Below are 15,225 nucleotides of genomic sequence, written 5' to 3'. Positions count from 1 at the left end.
TGCCATATTAATCTTTGCCAGGCCAGCTCTGACCTCAAAGAACTCCAGTAGTTCCATTTTTTTGCAGAATAAAAGCCAAACTCAAAAAAAAAAAAGAAAAAGCCAATCTCTAACCAGGCATTGCAGTTTCTTTATGAGTCAGCCTCCTCCTACCTTTCTGGACTGACCTCCCACATTCCCTTCACAAATCCTCTGACTTAGGCAGAGCTAAAGATTGGGCCCACCTCCCATAAACACAGACACTTTCATACCAGCCCTTGATGGTCTTTCCGCCTGGAATGCCCTTTGCTATTTGTTTTCAAAGGGATATGTTCGCTGCCCTTCACAGTCTAACACTAATGCTTCCATCAAGGATTCTTTGATACTTCTCATAACTCTTCCTTCTAAACTCCCAGGGAATTGGCTTTATTACTTTTTTGTGGTACTTACAAGTAGCCTAACTTGCACTATATTATCATCTTCCTATCTGCCTATAATAATAATAATGTCTTACACCAGCACCTAGTACAGTGTTTGAATCCAGTGGCACTCAATAAGTGCTTATCAGAAGGCACCAAGCTTAAGCCAGTAACTTGAGATTAATCATAAACTCAAATTCCAATGAAAAGCAAATAAGAAAGAATAGATATATAAATGGCACATATACATGTTCATTTTAGGCCCAAGACCAACTTTTTAGAATATTGACCTTGGGCACTTGATCCAAGGCATTTTTGTGGTTGTATCACTGAGTCCTTTGTTATTTACATATTTTGCTATTAGAAAAAAAATGAAAAAAGCTCGTCACTTGCTCCCATCAAGTTTTAGTACTGATCAAGCACTCTGGAAACTCTTTTGCATTTCATTCAATGCTGGCTCCCTCACAACGCTGTATTCCAATGCTGTATTACATTGGTGCTCTTGCTTTCCTTTCAACATTTCTGTATTGTTCTCTTAACGTCCTTGGAGTTGGTCGCAGAATATCATTGTGACTTGCAATCACTAAGAAAAATGGAACAATTCAATTTCCCACCAACAAAACTCTGGGTAATCTTCCTTTGCTGTTAATTCTGGAAAAGACCAGAAAACACAAAAAAAATCAAAGTGCTATTTCCCAAAATAATTCCATTCTCCTCAATGCCTTCTCAAAAGCGACAGCAGAAGCAGAAGAAACAAAGTGCAGCTTCCAGACGCTACTGACAGTGCCACCATCCAGGACTGCAATAATTGAGTTTTAATGTCCTGAGCTGTTGCCGGTCATAAATCCTCTATATGTAAAACTTCAGCCTCTGCTAGGCAAGATGAATGGTTAGCAGTGTATATAATATTTATTAAACCTCTTTTTATGTTGCTTGGCAATCTGTGCTACCATCAACCAAGCTGAAATAATTGACATTTAGCACATCAACCTGCTTTTGACTGAGAAGCATGACATTCATGTAGATAGTAAACATTTGGCAATTGCTTTAAATGTCTCCAAATTTAACGTCATGACCTTTTCTCAGGTAAATGTTTTTGGATAAAATGTAAATAATGATTCACTGTATGTCAAATACCACAGTATGTCAAATACTGTGCAATGTCAAGTTTACTGTCTTGTTACCCTCCGGAGGTTCATAGATTGGTTGACCTGTTGCATCTTTCAGTGAGTTTTATATTAAAACTCACCATTATTTATTATAATTTATTGGCTTTCAAACTTTTTTCCCCACAATATTTCTGATTAAGAAGTGTGGTTTGGTTTCACTGTTTAATTAAATGAAACTTGGCATTTTAAAAATCCATACTCCAGCATGAAAAAATTAATTCTATTTCAGAGGCTTCTAAGCACAAGGATACACACATGCCTCAGAGTCTCTGGAAGTAGTGACTGCAAATTATCAAATAGAGAGTAAGACTAACGGATTCAAGGGGCCCATCTTTTTACCCTCCAGCATCTTTAGGCTCTTCTCCAATCAGAGAACAAATGCTAATGTTATGAAAGTATAATGTAACTGCATCTAATTGTGCTGCTTTATAAAAATTCATCCTCATTCATCACCGTGAAAAGGATCACTCTAGTTAATAGTTCATAGGTCCTTCCTTACTGCATTTAAGTCCTTTCCCTAAGAGGAATTCTATTTTTCAGATGGTGTTCTCTTTGTACACGCTAAGTGCACATGGAATTTTTTTCACGCATCTTCCATTCCTTTAGTTTAACAAAGTATTCTAGACACAGTATTTTGCAAGTGTTAAAGAGGTTCAATTAGACTATTTTAATGTAGCGATAGAAATAGATATGCATTGACATGCTAAGAATAAAATGAAATCTATTTAATTTTTTTTACTGGTGCTGAAAGATAAGATAAGCATTTTGGTCAAATTTCTAGAGAGATTGCTACAGAGGAACTCAGATAATCAGTTAAAGAAGAAATAGGTATGAATTCTTTTTTTAAATTGAAATTTAATTGATTTACAGTGTTTTAGATGTACAGCAAAGTGATTCAATTATATATATATAATACATATGTATTATATGTAAGTATGTATATATACACATATTCAAATATATATGTACATATTCCAAAAAAAGAATTAAAAAAAAAAAGAAATGGGTTTGAAGGTCCATAGTGTGCCTGATATTCATTTTCATTTTGAGCATCCTTTATTAAACAATTTTTTCAACAGAATTTTATTAAGCACCTACGCTGAGCAAAAAGTCACACTCTAGATGTTGTGACTTTCACTCTGGTTGAGGCATTGGGGTGCCTTCCTTCACAGAGCTTACACTCTGGGGGAAACTTTACATTACATGTACCCACCCTCTTTTTGTTGCCACAATACCAAGTCACAGTTAAAGCTGTTGAAACCTTAGAGATCACTTCTTCCAACACCTTCTTTTCCACATGGAGAGCTTTAGTTCCAGGATTTCTCTCTGCCTTGTCCAAAGTCACACCTTTCCAGCAGCAGAATGAACTGAGAATCGAGTTCTCCCACCTCTTAGGGGGCTCGTGATCCTCCCACTGTCCACCTAATTCATCCTCTAGTCCATTTAAAATTAAATTCAAAATGGCACCTCATACAAAAGTTTGGGGGAAATTATCTGATCCTTGTGCAATTGCCATTACGGGAAAACACAACAAACTCTGTGTAGATATTTAAATATCTCTTAGGAATACTGTCAGATTGTGGTTAAAAATAATAATTATGACGATAATAATATCAAACTCCGTTATCATGTCTCTTAGCTTCCAGATATACTTCTAAGCCCTTTACATGTATCACATTTAATCCTCCCAACACAATGAGGTGGTGCTATTATCCCCATTTTGCAGATGAAAAAAAAAACTGAGGCACAAAGAAGTAAAGAAACTAGCTCTTAAAATGCTCTTCATGTTAATGAGTCAGTGCAGCCATTAAAAAGAATAAGCTGACAATGTGTATTGATACTGTAAGATTTCCACAGTATATTGTTAAGTGAAAAAATACACATTTATGTATGTGTAGAAACACATATATGCATATATATACACATATGTACCTACATGTGTGTGTTGCTATTGTTTGTTTTCTTTTTTTTCTTTTCTTTTTTTTTGGCACACGGGCTTAGTTGCTCCGTGGCATGTGGGATCTTCCTGGAGCAGGGAACGAACCTGTGTCCCCTGCATTAGCAGGCGGATTCTCAACCACTGTGCCACCTAGGAAGCCCTGTTTGTTTTCTTTTAATCACCAGGGAACTTTGTCAAAAATATACTTTCCATACTACTCAGCCATAAAAAAGAATGAAATAATGCCACTTGCAGCAATGCGGATGAACTTAGAGATTATCATACCAAGTGAAATAAATCAGAGAGAGAAAGCAAATACCATATGGTATCACTTATATGTGGAATCCAAAATATGACACAAATGAACCTATCTATGAGACAGAAGCAGACTCACAGACATAGAGAACAGACTCATGGTTGCCAAGGGGAGCAGGGAGATGATTTGAGAGTTTGGGATTAGCAGATGCAAACTGTTACATGTAGGATGGAGAATCAACAAGGTCCTACTGTATAGCACAGGGAACTGTATCCAATATCCTGTGATAAACCATTATGGAAAAGAATATGAAAAAGAATGTATATACATCTATAACTGAATTACTTTGCTGTACAGTAGAAATTAACATATTGTAAAACAACTATACTTCAATAATGTAAATTAAAAATAATATATATGCATATATATTATTATATATTTATTTTATACATCTGCTTTCCAGTGTCATAACTTTAACCTATCAAATTAGAATATCTCTGGATGGGGTCTACACCAATGGATTCATAAATAGATGATTCATCTGAGCATTCTTGCTTAAGATTGCCTGCCCTAGTGCAACTGAACTCAGCAGGGAAACAGCATTCTAATTAACTGATTAGAATAAGTTATATTAAGTTATGAAATCCAATAATCTTAAAATTCTCAACACTTATTTACATACATATAAATATATCCCACATCGTGTACAAAGAAAGTACACATGAGCAGGAGCAAGAGCTTTCAGCCCATCGCTGACATTGGGCATCTGTGTAATCTTTCCTGTCACCAATATGCCAGAAAAGCAGGGTTCAGAATTTTAATTGTTAATCTCTGGTTTAGACCATTGAACTGCAATGCCCTTTAAGGCTAAACTAAATTTTAAATTCAATTCACTTGGAGGAGTTCATTGGTGACCTTTGAGAAATCAATTGCGTAGTATCCCCGGCAAAAAGATTATCTCACTTCCCTATAAATTGATGACCTTAAAAGACATGTGCCATCCCTACCAACCATATGGGGAACGCACTTTCATGGTTCAAGTTTGATGACAGCCTCTTATGTCCTGATGGGAAACTTTGAGTCTCCACAAAAAGAAGGATGAACACTGAGAGCCAGCTCTGAGTTTGGTTCTATGGAGAAATATTTAGCAATTTTTATAAACACTATTTTGGCCTTACTCACTCATTGTTTTGATTACTTAAAAATTAAAGTCACTCTTTGATTAAGATCTTTATTTTAAAAGTAATAAATGTTCTGTTTTGGAAAAAAAAAAGGTAAAAGTAGTTTGTCTCTAGACAAACTTTAGAGGTAGTCATGGAGACACAATTTTCAGTATGTAGATACAGAAAATGGTAGCTGTCACCACAAATTGTCAAAACGATCAAATGAGTCCACCTCCCACAAGTGGCCGTTGCCTCACCACATGCGTCTTCTCTCAGTGGCCCAAGATCCTTGAACATCCAGATTCAGGAGTTCCCTTCCTACGGCTGAACGTTGTTTCTGTTATATTCCATATCGAGACCAGTGTACTCCCTATATGATGTACAGCCTATTGCTGAAAGTCTCCCTCTCCAAGCATCCCTAGTCCCATGGAAACCCAAACCAGGCTCTGGTATGTTAGCCGGGGGTGGTGGCTGTCCCTTGAGATAAGTCCATGATTGACTACAACCACCAGTTCCTAATTTTAGTGGCATTTATTAGTCCACTAATGAGGTAAACAACTGAGTACAATGTTTAGACAAAACAAGGAGAGGATCCTTGTTTTGTGAGCTAGGCAGAAGCTTAGAGGAAAATTGAGAACTGGTCCAGAAGACAATGACAGAAGTGTTAAGATGCCCCACGTTTCATCTGTTTACAAGGAGTGTTTGTCAGCTCCCCTCTGACTCTCAGTAAACAATGGCTCAGGTCCCAGTTCTATCTGTCCAGCCAGCAGAGTTAAACACTGCTTCTCAGGACAGCCTTATATAAATAAGTTATGGACAATATATTGCCAGCTTCCACCACCTAATAACATCATGTATTTTTTATGTATTGTTGGGATTCATAAGTTGGAGGCATATCCATTGAGATGGATAATGGCTGTGCTCTTTTATTTTATGCACTTAGCCTTCTTATTGAGAACTGCATTAATCTTGTGTTTTATAATGGTGAATGCCAAAGAGGTGTCTCTCCTGCTCTGATAAAAAAAAAATCCTGTTTTGACTTCTAATGTACTTGCTACTTCTGTTCATCCCCTGCTTAGACATTTTCTGTTAGTATAATTGTTTTCAGAAGCAAAAACCAAAAGCTGGAATCTAAGGAGATCAGATTCCTATGGAGTAGATTTATGAGCCAATATGAGAAATTCTTGTTCTTTGAGATGCAGTCCCCAAAGTCAAGAAAGATTTGATGTCAGAATGTTTTTAAATCATTTCCTAGAAGAGATCTAATACAAGTGCCTGGAGATGCTAGGGCTCCAACGAATGGAGTTAAATTTCAGATTAATGTGCATTGATATCAAGGAGTATTAGGTGATTTAACCATCATTAGTTTCAAATTGTTATACAGATTAAGTAACTATTTTATCCTAAATGCAAACACAATGGCAAAACACAGAACTATTATTTAATTGTTTTAAATAGGCTGTGATTCTGAATATTTCTAGTATGAAAGATTTTCTCAACCGCTCTGAAATAAGCAATGCTGCAAATGTGTGAACAAAAATCTAAAGGGCTTTTAGACAAGTTTACAGATCATATACATGATTTAAATTTTCTGTCTTACTCAGTATTTGGATTTCTCAAATGTTGCATTAAAATACCATTTTTGGAAAGCAAAAAACAACAACAACAACAACAACAACAACAACAACAAAAAACCAGTTAATGAAAACACACTATTACACCATAGTAAAGAAAGCTTCCGCAGACACGGGCTTTCTCCAACTGCAGATCTACACGGACTTTCTAACAAATTTCTTAGCTTACAGGACATCAGAGATCAAAGGGACCATGAAAGGTAATCTAGTCTAGCACCCTTATTTTACACCAGACGTATCTGAGTAGTAAGTGGATTATCACACAGCTGTTTGGAGGAAGAGATTATGTAAGAATACAGTACTCTGTCTTCTACGACAATACTCTTTCCACCAGACCATCTCATGTCTACATGACCATAGAAAATCAAAGAGCAGTGTTTGTGTGAAATTATTTGCCATCCTTGAGTGACAATTTGAAGGACTCCATGATTTCTATAATATTTTAAAAAATAAAACTACATAAAAACCAAATTCTTCTTGTGTGTTATGTAAAATACCAACCACTTTTTTTTCTATTTTTGTTATTCTGTTTTCACTGGTGGTTCATGGATCCTATTTTTACTGTTTCTCTAACCTTGAAACTTCTAGAGGTGTTTTTTTCTAATCTTTGTTGTTTTCACTTAGGGTGCAGTAATTGTGAACACTTTGTTAAGATTTGAAAAGGAATATCTGAGGCATTGTGACAAAGATATTAAGAGCTATTACACCTATACCATCAAATCATTCTATTGAACATGCACATTTCCATACTAAGCCTAAGAATGTGATTAAGACCATCAGAATGAGCATCAAGAGGACAAATCTAATTGTTGTACTTATATCAGTATTAAAGATTGCACTGTTGCACTGTTGAAATGTTGCACTGTTAGTGGAAATGTAAATTGGTACAGCCACTATGAAAAACAGTGTGGAGCTTCTTCCAAAAATTAAAAATAGAACTACCACGTGATCCAGCAATTCTACTTCTGGGTATTTATCTGAAGGAAATAAAATCTTTATCTCAAAGAGATATTTGCATTCCCATGTTAATTTCTGCATTATGTACAATAGCCAAGACATGGGAACAACCTAAGAGGCCGCTGACAGACAAATGAATAAAGAAAATGCATATATATATATGCATTTATATGATGCATGAATATATATATATATATATATATATATATATATATATAATCAGCCATAAAAAGAAGGAAATTCTGCCATTTGTGATGACATGGATGGCCCTTGAAACATTATGCTATGTAAAATAAGACAGAGAAAGGCAAATCCTTGTATGATTTCACTTATATGTGGAATCTTTAAAAAAATTCAGAGATACAGAGAACAGATTAGCAGTTGCCAGAGGCAGGGATTCAGGGGTGGGCAAAATGGGTGAAGGTGGTCAAAGGTGCAAACTCCCAGTTATATGACAAGTCCTGATGATGCAGGGTACAGCATGATGACTATAGTTAACAATAGTGTATTGTATATTTGAAAGTTGCTAAGAGAGTAGATCTTAAAAGTTCTTACCATAAGAAAGAAAAAATTTGTAACTATGTCTAATGATGAATATTAACTAAAAATTATTGTGGTAATCATTTCCCAATATATACATATATAAAATCATTAGGTTGTTCATCTCAAACTAATCCAGTATTATGTCAATATCTCAATTTTTAAAAATTAAAATATATATATGTAGCAGTAGTTAAAATTTATTGAGTACCTATTGTGTGCCAGGCCCTCATGAAGGGCCTTATATTTTTTTTCTCCATTTAATTCTCAGCACAGAACTATAAGGTGGATAGCATTATTGCTCCAGTACACAGCTGAAGAAAGAGAAGGTCAAAGAGAATTTGGTCAAGATCATATTGCTAGGGAGCTCGAGGTTTTTGAGCATAAGCCGCCCATTCTCCTTGCTTGGCCCTGCAATAAACCTTTCTCTGCTCCAAAAATAATAATAATAAATGCCATATATACATTACTAATAAGAAAAAAATCAAATTGTACACTTTAAATATATGCAACTTATTGTATGTCAATTATATCTCAATAAAAGTTCTTTAAAAAAAAAAGATCATATTGCTAGCCAAAGATCAAAGTTCAGATCCTGGCAATCTGGTTCCAGAGCCTTTGCACTGAAGGAATCCAATGGAAACTTATTAAGAACTTCATTTGGAGCAGATTCAAGACCAGTCTATCTTCTACTATGCAGATAACTTCAGGAGATGCAAAAGCTTTTTTTCTAATAGTCTCATCAATTGCTTTCAATTCCTTATGCAAATGAATTTACAGATATGTAAATGCCAACTCACAGCAGAAATGCAAACCTGATAAATCTGCCATTAATGCAACCCTTATTAACAGTCTATGGTTCCAATGAGAAATCTTCTTGTAATTTACAGCAGTGGCATAATTATTCTATTTCCCCTAAATGCCTACCATAGTGATACCAAGTTTGTAGCTTGTTACATGGATGACAGCACAAGTCATATATAGCTGATTGTTTTTAACAAGTCAGATACATTGTGGGTATTCCCTAGCAATAACGTTATAAAACATATTTATGAATGTGTGGGGACATTTATTTAATGGCATAAATTAAAACATTAAATAAGAAGTAAATATGATAGACAATGAACTGCAGCATATAAATAAAATGTTGTTATACATTTTGTCATTTTTGCCTTGCTATCTCTATGTTTATCCATTTGTGACGTTTTTAGTTAATGTCTGAGTGACAAATGTTACCACAATTACCCCTCCAGTGAAGAGAACTATTTCTATCAATGTAGTTATGAAGGGAAGAATGATATCTGGAAATACTTTGGAGTCCTATTTCTCAAATATTGGTATTAAATACCAAAGAATGGCTTAATTATCTGATGTCATTATTTTACTTCAAAGTCTAAAATACTGATAATGAAGTAATTCATAGAGAGTGATAAAAATATCCTTCTACCTTTGTTATATTTTGAAACGTCACTTGGTTTTATGGACTTCTATGGGCACTTGTTTCAAGTAATTGCGTACTATGTATCAGTGAAAGCAGATGTATAATGTCAGAAGAGATAAAGATGCTCCAGCCTAATTTTACCCTATGTCTTCTAGACTGAAGGTCACAATGATGTGTTTTCACATTCACTTAGTATGCTCAAACAAGTAGATCTTGGATTTCTCCCAGATGACAAAATGGTTTAATGAATCTTCAGTTTGTGCTCCTCATGTTTGCCACATAACATTGTATTTTCTTCCATTTTATTGCTCTGCAATTGTCTATTTACTGGTGTATCTCCCCCCAAGTTATAAGCTCCTTAAGATGGTGACTGTATCTTCTTCCTCTTGGAATCTTCATGTCCTTCTTTGGATTTTCAGTACTGGCACAGTGCCTTGAACATGGTAGGCATGTGATATCCATTTGCAGAATGAAAAAAGGAAGAAAAAGAGGGAAAGAGGGAAAGAGTGATGGAAGGGAGGGAGAGAGGGAGGGGAGAAAGGAAAGAAGGAAGGAAAGAAGGAAGGAAGGGAGGGAAGGAGGGAAAGAGGAAGAGGAATGAATTCTGCTGCATCCTCTTTATAAACTTAAACTAAGAGACTCCACTTTTGTAGTCCTAGCAATGACATACATATGAAGGAAATGTGAATTCTAGATGAAGATATTCACACAGATACAGTTGATACCAAGAAAAGACAGCAGCACAATGTTCTGCTACTATGAAGCTTAGAGAAAATTCCTCTGGTTACAGTGTACTTGGAGTTCTATTTAATTAGGTTAATCAAGCATGAGATCGTACAGATCACTGTTTTTTAATAATAATTTTAAAATGCTCAAGTAGTGTTTATTAAGTGTCTAGCATGGGCCTGATATCATGCTATCCACTGAAAGAAAAGCAAAAGAAGTTGTGCAATCATCCATTCCTTCAGTGTATATTGAGTATTTAGTAATTTGCCAGATGTGTTGAGCACTTTCCCTGCCCTTGAAATAATTACATTGTTCCCAGTAAGCCAAAGCCTGTAAGTGTAAAATAGAACACTGAGAACACTGGGATAAATATAAGCATTTAATGATTAAGGTAGTATTAGCCAACATTCCGTAAGTGCTTACTACGTGTCAGTCAAGGTGCCAAGCATTATACATGCATTACTTTATTTAATGTTCACTGTACTTTATACTCATGTCATTGAAATACCCATTTGATAGCTGAGAAATCTCAGCCCAACACTGTTAAATAATTTGCCAAAGGCATCAGCAATTAATTTGAACCAACGGTCTTACTGGCTCCAAAATTCATGCACTTAAACATTATGCTCTACCGTCTCTGATCACCTGGTTAAATTTTTGGATGTAGATAATATACTCTAAGGAATCGAGATTCTGTTTTGGCTGAAATTAGTTTTTTAAGTTTCATGGAAAAGACAAAACTTGAAATACAGATCTTGAAGTGTGGGCATGATTTATATTATTTGAATAAACAGAGGAAAGAATTGGTAATATCTAAGTGAAGGTATGAGATGGTAAATCCAAAAATGCCAATACAAATTTATGTGAAATGATGAGATCTGTCTAGGAGCAGATAATTTAATGGGATGAACGCTTTTGGGCCATGAGTCTACCAAGACCAACGGATATGCTCAAGACAGAAACCTGGAGCTAAGGAACCACCATCCTTCCCTCCCCCATCAGCCCTTTCTTAATGACACCAAGTTCTGTTCCCTTAGCTTTTGAATTAGTTTTCTCCTTTCCACATCCATCACCAAAACTTTAGTTCCCAGCTATACAATCTCTTCCTTGGATTTGTGCTCCAACGTAACTTAGTTTGTGCTGCCATGCAAAGTATTAAATCTCTCTCTAATCCTCAGTTTTCTTATTAGAGAAGTGAACAGGAGAATAAAACCTATTTCAAGGCTAGTATGTGCATTGAATAAGACAATACATGTAAAGTACATAGCTCAGTACTATTTGCCTGGCACATAGTACGAACTCAATAAATATTGCCTTTGCCATTTTCTCATCTTATCATCTTTTTATAATGTTTCCTCTGTTATCTGTCTCCTAAAATATGGCTTGAGTTAATGTTTCCCAAAATGCACATCGCATCATTTCAGTTTGCTGCTTTAAAATTTTCCAAAGATTTCTTGTTGCATCAAGGATGAAATCCAAACCACTTCGTCTGGTACTAGCTTTGTGGGCCATTCATTCATTGGTAGATTAATTTTAAAGACAAGTAAGCCCCACCTATGTGCCAGGAACTATTCTAGATGTGCAACAAAACAATGACACACTTGGTAATTCAAAGCCTAGAGCTCAAGATAAAGTTCTGGTCTAGAAATAGTTTGGGGTTCATCATCATTAGAATGAAACCAAGGTCATGGTTGAGATTGTTGATGGAGAATATGAAGCTTGAGAAGAAAAAAGCTTCAAGAATAAAACCTTTGAGATCATCAGCACTCGGTGTTGATAGGGATGGACAAAGGAAGAAGAGTCCATGAAGGAAATCAGAAGGAACAACTGGGAGAAGTAGAATGAAAACAGATGAGGCTGCCATTAAAGTCAAGGAGGAGGAAGCAAGGAAGGAGGGAGTGGTCAACAACATAGGTAAGTAGACCCTGAAAAGAGCCGTCGGTAATGTGTGCCCTGGCAAGGATGGAAATCTAACTGTTACAGCTAGAAAAGAGAATGGCAGGTGAGAAAATGACAGCAGGATTGTGGGCTTTATTCTTAGGTGCTCCTTGGTGGAATGAAAGAGACACATCCCTCTACTCCCACCCCTTCATCTCCATGCAGAGCGCTGAATCTTTTTAAAGAGACTTCATTTGCCAGTGGCTTTCAACCCTGGCTGCAAATTCGAATCACTTCAAGATATTTTAAGAAATAATGACACCTGAGCCAAGTGCCAAAATTCTTATCCAGTTCATTTTGAAATAGATCTGACATTGATATTGTTTTAAAGCTTCAAAAGGGATTTGAATTTGCAGCCAGGTGTAAAGACCATTGTCATAGGCAGCAAGGAAGAAACCAAGTACAAGCCTCCTGGCTCTCTCATGAAAGAGATGGGGAGAATCCCATTGCATGGCAGGGACTTTGAGTAATAATAACTAATATGTTTTATGTGTTTATACTGCACTGTGCCCAGGAATTTATGTACACCATCTGAATGTATCCTTACAATCACCCAATGACCGTGATAATCATCCCCATTATATGACTGTGGAAACTGAGGCTCGGGAAGGTTAGGACTTTAGCCAACATTAGGCAGCTGGTAAGGGCAGAGCCAGGATTCATAGGAACTCAAGCTGTTGACTCCAGTTTACTGTATGCCTAACTCTGCTCAATCCCACAACAAAACATGGTGGCTAGCAACACAGAATAATCAAATAATTCATTCCTGTGACTACAAAACAGAAACAAAACACCAGAAGTGAAAATTTAAGACTAAAACCACAAACTAACTCTATCGTAGGTTCTACTAGAATATTCAGAAGTACCATGTTGTCAGTTTCCAAAGTTATCCCTACATCATTTACTTGGCTAACTCCATACCACAGAAATTTAATTAGCAGGTCCAAACACAATCTAGATAAACCACTAGACAGATAATTAATTTTGCTTAAACTAACCCTGAACCTGAATGGCACTTCTATTCTACCTTCCTAAGTGACCCAAAATCGAATGGATGCAATGACATAAACCTAAACAGTGATTTAGTAGAGCAATTACCAAACGTTTAAAATCTTCTTCTAAATGATCTGCATGATAGAGAGTCCTAAATTTGCATGTAAGTAAAAGTTTGTGAATTATTCAAGACAGGTGAGCAGAAGAGTATCCCCAGTTTCCCTAAACTGTAACTCATAGTGACTAAAATTCAGTTCATGGCACACACACATACTTCATGCCTGTCCTCAAGGAGTAGACATAAATACGTTAGCTTGTGTGTGCACGTGTGCAGTATTCATATGTTCCCTAACATGGAAGAGCTTAGGTCAATCACAGCATCAACAGTTGCACTGACAGCCACAGCATTTTAGGGGCTAAGTAAACAATGGATACTTTTTTAATTTGTAAGTGACAGGATGAAGAATATTGTGGCTCTTCCCCACCAGACTGTAACAATATTAAGGTAAATCAAATTTTGCACCTCATTTATTTAACAGTGTCGTTTTTCAGTTGCTATCAGGTGTCTTAGCTTCTCAGAACACAAGGCTGCACAAATTTCCCAGAACTTATTTTTGCAAAGAAAAAAAAATTGTTAGCTCTTGAACACTTAATTATAATTGGCTACGCTTCTTTTCTTTTATTAAGCGATAATTTATGAAAGACTACTTCAAGATCATCTAAAACGCTGCCTTTGGAAAGACTGAAGCAAGGGAATATGTAATCACTATGTAATGTAATCAGAATATGTAATTAATACATAATCATAAAAGAAGAAAATAGTCTTACAGCATCCGTGCCCCAAAGTCAACAACAGGACTGTATTTAAAAGGCTGTATATGCTTTTTAAAAATATTTTGAATGAAGATAATAAGGGTTTATAGAAAATATTTTCTCAATCATTTTTTTTTAAATTTCAAGCAGAAAATTTAAAACTTTGACCTAGAGCTTAGTACTGGAAGGATACTGCCTCTGGTTTTCAAATCGGTTCACACCACCCTCCATATTCCCCAGCTCCTGCCGAGCTCCCAATCATCCTCCATCCCAAAGGCTTCTCCAGTCATATCCTCCTCCACCTGCCCCATACATTTCTTCTTTCTCTTGAGTCTTTATTTGCTATTGAGGGCCATCCTCCAAAACCAAGGCTTTGTCATTTTTAATTTCTGGACAATTTTTTTCCTAGTTAAGGATCCATAAGAACATAGAGAAATGCAATCACAGAAAATCACAGAGGAGTGGGAGGCCACATAATTTTGGACCCCAAATCAATGACAAAACTCAGGGCAAGAGATGAATTTGATTAAGAGTGATAAAGGTAATACTCAGAATCATAGTAGCAAACATAGTTCAGAATCAAGAGCCTTTTATACATTCTCCTAGTTGTAGACATGGGGTGGTTTAAAATTTATCACATTTAAAAAAAAAAAACTGCAACAAAATTCTTGTACATATCTCTTTGGATACATGTGTGAGAGTTTCTTTAAGGCAGGTACCTAGCAGAGTTGCTAGGTGGCAGGGTGTACAAATATTCCAGACAGCTACGTACTACTCAATGGCTTTCCAGAGTGGTTTTAACAATTAAATGGTTGGGGGAATTCCTTTTCCTTAGTGCTTGCCAACTCAACAGGCTCTGGCATTTCCATTTTTGCCAATAAAATGAGTCAGAAAGGGTTCTTTGTTTTTTCAGTTTGTATTTCTCCAATTATTAATAAAGTTGTTTCCTTTTATAGGTGTGTTGACCAATTTGATTTCCGCTTCTCATTGCTGTCCAGTTTCATGGGTTTAGTTTTCTAGAGAGTCTTCTGTCTCTTATGAATTTCTAGAATTTCCTTCTATTTTCCTTATATTAAAGATATTAATTACATATCATTAATATATGTTGAGAATTTTTTCTCAGTTTTCACATTCCTTTAACTACATGTCATGTTTGTTATTGTATAAATTAAAGCTTTAATTTTGATGTGGTCAAATTTATAAATCTTCTTTTTGTACCTTGTTTAAGAAATCCTTTTTTATTGCCAGGTGATAAATC

This window comes from Hippopotamus amphibius, chromosome 6, assembly GCF_030028045.1.
Source record: "Hippopotamus amphibius kiboko isolate mHipAmp2 chromosome 6, mHipAmp2.hap2, whole genome shotgun sequence".
Classification (NCBI taxonomy): domain Eukaryota; kingdom Metazoa; phylum Chordata; class Mammalia; order Artiodactyla; family Hippopotamidae; genus Hippopotamus; species Hippopotamus amphibius.
The sequence above is the reverse complement of the archived record's forward strand: the minus strand, read 5'-3'. Positions refer to the sequence as shown.